This window comes from Diuraphis noxia, unplaced genomic scaffold, assembly GCF_037042655.1.
Source record: "Diuraphis noxia isolate RWA-SAM2 unplaced genomic scaffold, SU_Dnox_SAM2 contig0003, whole genome shotgun sequence".
NCBI lineage: Eukaryota > Metazoa > Arthropoda > Insecta > Hemiptera > Aphididae > Diuraphis > Diuraphis noxia.
Genome location: NW_028301713.1, coordinates 29,605,432 through 29,613,728, shown reverse-complemented (window position 1 = coordinate 29,613,728; position 8,297 = coordinate 29,605,432).

Here is an 8,297-nt window from a genome sequence, read left to right as displayed (position 1 = left end):
CAAATTTTTCCACCCCTAAAATAATAGCATTATTAATACTGTTTCGAAAATTCCGTCATCCACTAAAGGGCCGCCATAGGCGTGAGTCTATCATGCCAACCCTTTGAGCCTGAATTTTAGTAATTTTTGTATTTTAAACCCACCATTTTTTTCCGTTATAACATTGTGTCAACAGTATATTATGAACACATTATATAATATAATATGTGTTACAAATTTATAATGTAGGTACTGTAGTAATAAATAAAAAAAACACCAAGAATAGTATTAATACATTTCTTAAATATGAGTGTACTCTTACCGTATTGGTTTTCATTTACAAATCGCCGTTTTGTGATAGACTTTTAAATCTATTACGCATAGAAAATTGTGTTTGTGATTTATAATGTTGTCTTTATCGTTTTAGATAATAATGAACAATATAGTGAATTGATGATAAGCCAGCCGAATTTAAATGTTGTTAACTTAATTTAGGCAAGATGACCTCATAGTCCAGTTAAAATTTAATAAAATACAGTACCTAATAATACACTTTTTTTTTAATTTTGCAGTGTAAAGCAAATAGTCTTAAATGGTTCCCGCGGTTGTTAGAACACGATATTTCTTTATTTATCGAGTACCTAAATGCAACGCACCGGAATCTGGTCCAAAAAATTATTGCTACGATTTACCGTATATGCGAGTAAAACCGAAATGTCTTAAATTTTTGTAAGCCCTCCAATAATCCGAAATCATTATATCGATCACAGTCCTATATTATAAGCGTATAAAATTATAAAATAATTAATGTTAATATCATATTTTAATATGTACTCAATACATAATTTAATTATTCGTTTTATATATTATGGATTTTTTTTCCCGAAGTCCATAATTGTTTTTTTTTTTTTTTACCGATGCATGTTTATTGCACACACAACATTAGAACTATTCTAATACACGTCATACATGCATACATATTATATTTATGTGATTAAAATTAATCAATAAATAAATAATTTTGATATAGTTTGGTGTGCATAAAATTACAAGTTATATTATCTATTTTACTATCAATAATGGCGTTTATAAATCATACGGCAACTTTTTTTTTTCATACGAGTTGCATGCATGCATATCGGAATGCGTGCACTTTCGTAATATATATAATATTGTTTTGCTTATTTTCGTTGGGTCTATGTGCAATACTTTTTTATTTATACATTTTAATCATTTAAGTATATATATTTCCATTCTATCAGAAAAATAGTCCAACTTTTTAATTGATAATTAAATATAAATATCAATTTTAATCGAATATGAACATCTTAATATTACTATTAGTAATATGTACATTGTACTTACCTACGTATTATTATCACAAAGTAATATGTAAACCAAGGCGTAAAATGTAATATATTATGTAATAATAGTCATATTAGAACAAAAAAATTTACGAATCTAATCCTTATTCATCTTATCGAATTTGAACGCTCTAGAAAGATAATTATCCTATAGTAGGATTCCTATTCGACGATGCGTTTAATTTAATAATTCAAATATGAAATAATTGATGGCCTCAAAGTCTCAATCAATTTGTTTGTTTATTGACAGTGACATTTTGTTTATTATAGTAACTCAATTAATGCCACAACGAGCATGAAAAAAGATTTCTTATTAACTTACTCACCATATCAAGATATATTATTTACATAATATTTTCGGCCTTTTAACAAAATAAAAAAGATAGTATTTTATTTTTCTAAGTAAATGTTATCATAAAATATCAAAATCAAAACTAGATACATATGTTCTAATAGTATTTTTTTCTCATAATATGTTGTTTGCTTGTTTTAAAATATTATTCTCTTGTACTTATACTTTACTGTCCCTCAAACGTTCATAATATTATATATATAAATAATATTTAGCTATTACTATACAGTAAAACCTCACTAAGACGGACCTTCGGTAAGATGGAAACTCCGATATTACGGAACATTTTTTTGGTCCCGTTTCAAATTACATGTAAGTTTATCCCACTAAGACGGAAATCTTGCCAAGCCGGATATAACATGATTTTCGTGTAGTAAATTTATTTTCGAATTATCGATACCCATAGATAATCGATATACGAGCGGCGTACGATGACATTAAAAATTAATAAAATTGATATGTATACGCTATACAATATTATTATCCGAGTTGCTTGGTTCAGTATCAAATCGTATATCGTTACGTTCGTGTCGTTGCGTTTTCCGTCTATCATATTTTAACATGTCGAAAAAAACAACTCTTACGCTATCGGATAAAGTAAAACTAATCGAGTTAAAGCAACATGAGAATCTTTCAGCGAAGGGACTCGTAGTGAAATTTAAGTGTGAAAAAACGCAAGTGTATGAGGCAATAAAAAATAAAGACAAACTAATGGAGCAGTGGGTGCGTTGTAAAAATTCTGGTAAAAGTAAAAGAGTGGTGTCGGTGGTATTTGAACAAGTTGAACGAGATTTATACAAGTGGTTCAACAAATTTCTGGGTCGAAAAGTTTGCCCGTCTCCGGACCTATTCTACAAACAGAGGCCACTAAATTGTGCAAAAAATCTCGGCATCTTAACCCCATCAAGACGGAAACCCCGTTAACACGGAAACATTTCATGGTCCCATGCGATTCCGTTGTCTTATCGAGGTTTTACTGTATTATAATATACAATGTAACTTAAGCATAAAATACTCTCCGAATTGAGAAAAAAAATTTATTAGGTTAATCTTCGAATGGATATTGCTGTACTGTTGTAATAATAATTTGAACATGACAATATCTTTTAAATTATTCATGTTAAGTCAGGTACTAGATCACTTGTATAATGGATACTATCAAAATAATATAGGTACATTAATAATACATCGTTGTCACAATTATTTTCAATTAAAATTAAAATGTTCATGATACGTTTTTCTTTTTTCATACTTATTTCTTCGTATTTACTTGCACCGTCGGATCTCAAATGGCTTCCGTCTATTGTTTGCTTATTTCCAAACGGCTCCCATCAAAAAAGTCTTACGAACAGATAAATTCTTAAACGGCTCCAGTCGTTACTTTACCTTACAAAAAGGTATAATTGTAAGTATAATTGTACTCTACAATAAATATTGGGCATATGCACATCTATCTTCCAAAACAGCTTACACAATAACTACGCAATGTTATTTCGCTCCTCTTAATGTTGTAGTTATGTAGTATATACAGTTTCTGTGTATCATATTTTTAAATTTAAAATTTATAACACGAAATACTGAAGATATAGGATATATTGATAACATTGAAAACCCAATTTAGGTACAACCTGGAACGCAAATTAAAGCTCAAAGTCCTTTTACGATACCGAAATTGAAAAAAAAACAAAAGCTCGTCGTAAAAATCATTTACGAGTTTTTATCAAACAAAATAGCACGCATGAATTATATCAAAAAATTGTGCCCAGCAAATTTATCCGACATTATTTTGTATTTTTATTTATACAAGCATTTTTAACATTTTTTTAAATGTTTTTTAACGTTAAAAATTAAAAATTAAATATTATACAATAAACTTTTTTTTAAATAATTTTAATAATTTACTTAGTGTTACTTATTTACAAGCCATTTTTAACCACACCTCTTTTAAGATAGTCCTACGTCAATATATAGTGAGAAGGAATTTGTGTTGTAAAAACCGGAGCTATTTAGGAATTTACATGCTCGTTAGATCTTTTTTGATAGGAGCCGTTTGGAAATTGACTTTTTTGTAGAATGGGACCGTTTAGAGTAACAGCAGCCGAATGGGTTACCCCCATTTGCACATCGTTAAAAGTTATAAAAGACCATTAAAGTTTATCAATGAGAAATTAATTCGGGAAAATTGTTGTTTTGTATAATTTGCCACATCATTCAAGAAAATGACGGATATGGTCAAAATAATACAAAGGATGGCTGTATTTAATTGAAACGACTGGATAAAAATGAGTTCTATAATGCCACCCGCTAGGTATCATAAAATATATGTCAATATATCCCCAATTAGAGGGTTACACATTTTGCCGGCTTTTTATTTCGTTAATTGTAAGCTATAATTATAAATTTTCCAATATTAAAAAAAGTTCAAATTTCTATTTGGATGATGGTTCCCTGTATCAAATTTAATTTTCTATAGTTGGTTGTCTAGTGGTCAATAGTTAAAATTTTCCAGTAACCTATCAACTTTAAAAAATAATCCGAAAAACTGGAATTTCTACGGAAAATCGGTTTTTCGAGAAATTATTTTATGTTTAAACTCAATAATGAAATCAAATTATGCCCACTTAATGATAATTTAACCAAATACTCATATACAAACACATGAAATAATTTTTCTAATATTTTTACTCTTTTTATGCTATTTATTGTTGTTTCAAACGTTTGACTATTTACTCATTAAATATTTTTGGAACTTTGCCAGTATTAACATCAACACCTAAAAGGACGCTTTCAATTTTATAACGTCTCAAAACTTTTTTAAGAAACAGAACCAGGCAAGAAAGATTAGAGAGACTAGCCCTTATGAGTGTGCACAAAGATATTAAAATTGACTTAGGTGAAAGTTATTGAAAGATTTTCAAATACTTCAAGGAAAGTTAAACTAGTATAGTAGTATTATAATACGTTATATATTTTTGATAAATACATTTATATATATAACTTGTATACTTAAGTACAATAAATTATAATTGAAGTATAAATAAAAGATAATATTATAGTTAGCAAAATTTAAAAAAATGTTCATGTACATTTTCGTTATTAAAATAATATTTTTATAATTTTATATTTCATTACATAATATAACATATTTATGCTCTAAGCCCCCTGAAAATACATACATATATATATTGCTGACTACAGCCTTGCATCTCACTCGCCCATTAAATATTAGATTTTATTATATGAGTCAGCGTATTGTTAAAGCGACACTTAAACAGTAGGATAGCCGTCATTGGGTCTTTAAGATAATATTTTGATATTATCATCGATCTTAATTCCGAACTTTGACTACAATATCATTAATTTATATGTTGATAAACTGTTCCAGAAATAATACCGTCTTAGGGCTCAATAGGCATACAATAATAATGTACATACATACTAACATAATACTTAGGAACAATTCTCAGTGATTAACTGAGTACGGTAAAAAGTATACTAACCATTTTAACCTTGGAGAAATTGCTTCTAAAATTCAGAATGCGCTCAATAAAGCTTCCCTTTTGGGTATCATCATCGACATCATCATGTGGATTCCCGGACATTCGGGTGTACTAGGAAACGAAACTGCCGATGAACAAGACTCATTAGCCGTTAACGATAGCAAAACCGTGTTAATAAACCAAATGTCTTACGACCACACGCAAAATCTCATATACGCATATACAAAAAATAAATGGTTAAGGATCTGGAATACTCAAAATACCAAACTTAATGAAATCAAAAGAGATACCTATCGTTGGGTAAATCCAAAGCTTAACCGAAAAGAAGATACAGTACTCAACAGACTTCGCATTGGACACACCAAAATCACGCACGGATTCCTGATGGCAAGAGAGGAGCCTCCCATTTGTAAAACCTGTGGAAATATGTTTAAAGTCAAACACATAATTTCCGACTGTCTATTGTACAACCAAAAACGAGTTGAGCACAAGATATCATACAACCTGGACTCCACACTCGGTCCCAATCCTAAAAATAACTCAGATTTATTGAATTTTTTAAAACACTTCCCATTTTATTTATAACTACTCACCTTTGTAAATATTGTTGTAAACATTTATTCATGCGTATCTCTTAACTTTTCGTTACTAATGGCCTTTGCTGTCGATGTTTTTTTGTGATTAATAAAAAAAAAAAAATACTTACGAACGTAATATACTCGTTCGTATCAATCGTTCGTATTATATAATTTCAAAATATTATTGCAAATAAAAACCATATCTTGAAACACGAATAATGCACACTCTATAATATTATAATATATAAATTATTATCGTGACGTGTTAGTATCAAACAAAGTCACTTGGCATTATTATTATTTTGTAATATAATAGTATTGAAAGTGTATATTATTGTTTCTTCCAGAAACTCCATGTAGGTGTTCAGAAAATTGTTATACGTAATTACCTACTTAGGTTATTATAATATAAACAATAACTAACAAGTATCATTATTATTTATTATAATAATTTTATTATCAGGAAATATTCACGCATGGATGGTTTGAGTAAAAAGCATATTATATTAGCTTAGTCATTCATATTACCTATATTTACTATATTCTCATTAAGTAGGTATTAAAGATATTTTGATTTTAGTTATTTGAGCGAAGTTAATATGATTTAATAATTAAATTTGTTCTTTGTAAAAAGTCATAAACTTTGTCAGAGTTGTGACTCATATTTATATGTTAATTTTATTAATAAATAAATGATAAATATTTGAAAAAATAACTGAAATAATATAATAATTATTTCAAAACGACACGATAGTCCTATCAAAATAGTAAACGTATTCTGTGTATTAAGATATGTAAGAACATATAAATTGGAAACAGTGAAAAAATAAAACAAATTGTTCGATTATATTATATTATAAACTAGCTCTTTAGTTCAAATGTCAATGATCTATTTACATTCCTATAGTGTAAACAACGTTTTGAAGTAATTACGTTTTTCATAAACTAACTGCGTATTTACTCTTCGCAAGTTTATTACACTTTTTCTAGTTTGTTTGTTTGTTTTTTTTTTTTTTTTTTGGAGTGTTAAAACTTAAATAGTAAAGTCAATTAATATGGTTTCATTTAAAGCACGCGTTATTCAGATTGAATAGTATCATATAACTCATCGTGACGTCATATTCAAACTGTATCAGCATTTTGATATTCGATGGGAAACAACGAAACTTCAATAAATATAGTTTAATACAGATGTGAATAAATGAAATAAATAGTGATTGCATTAATACTCTGGTACTTACACATAATAAGATTGATTGAGATAGATGATGGATGTATATACCACAGGGTCATTACTTATCTATAAGCAGAGTTACAAGCAACGACACCTTACAAATTAGGTAATCAATAGTTATTATTGCAAACATTCAAATGGCATGTATAATATTTTATTTTTAATGGCTGTTTTAAATTGAATTGTAAAGTTATTTTGTTTTCGAACAAAAATCTTTCTAAATAAAATTTAGTTATTTATGACGTTTTTTCATATTTATCTTGTTAAAAATTCTTATCTACTACCTAGCTGCTCCTTTCATTTTATTTTACCTAGGTTAAGAATTATTTATTTATTTTTTTATTAGAAAAAATACAATCGGCACAAACATTTTGCAATTATGAACATTGGCTTTAATCGAGATATATCCTATAATATAATTTAATATTATATAGTTTGAAAACATAATAAACAACAAGATTTTGATATTTCCACGGACAATAGCATTTAACGTACCTAATATCAACGGTGAAGAAAATCTCTGCACCATAATCATTCGAAGAAGACGAACGGGGACTTTGTGGTAGAGTTTGAGTGTAAAAGGTTATTGAAGAGAGAATTCGAATCATTAATCAATAGATAGCTAAGCTATCATAATGTATAGAAATATGGTAATTTATTTACTGTAGTTACGAACATTTTAATACCGAGTTGTAATTGTTTTATTTTAAAGGAATATGGCGGACATAGTAGAGGTGGCATATTGATTCGTTAGATATGCGAAGAATGCATTAGAAATGAACCATACAGTTTTAGCTATGATTTATATTTATAGTTAATTTTAGAAAATTTCTACGGCAAGAACTAAAAAATTAATTAACATAGGTCGTATTTTAATCAAATATTCCCTATATTTGTACCTACTTCGTTTTTCTTAAAATAAAGTTATTATCTATTATTGAACTAGTATAGGAGTTTCTTCCAGTCAATTATTTGCCAGTTATTTGAGTAGAATAATATGCCATAAGTAATCCCTTATCCTTACTATACAGATTGTATTTTTTATCACATGGAAATAATACTTTTTTGGAATAATTTAGGCAGTTTCTAATTTGTTATATTCTATTAATAAAGTGAAAGTTCTATAATATTAATATCTTCTAATTCGAACGTGGTAGAGATCGTATTATAATATTGTTCAATTGTTAAACTGTTAACAAAAACATATTCCAAGAAAGGCTTGACAACAAGGTCAAAATTCTTAACAGGATATACTACATGACACTGATGACGAAACGCTATAATTTTTCG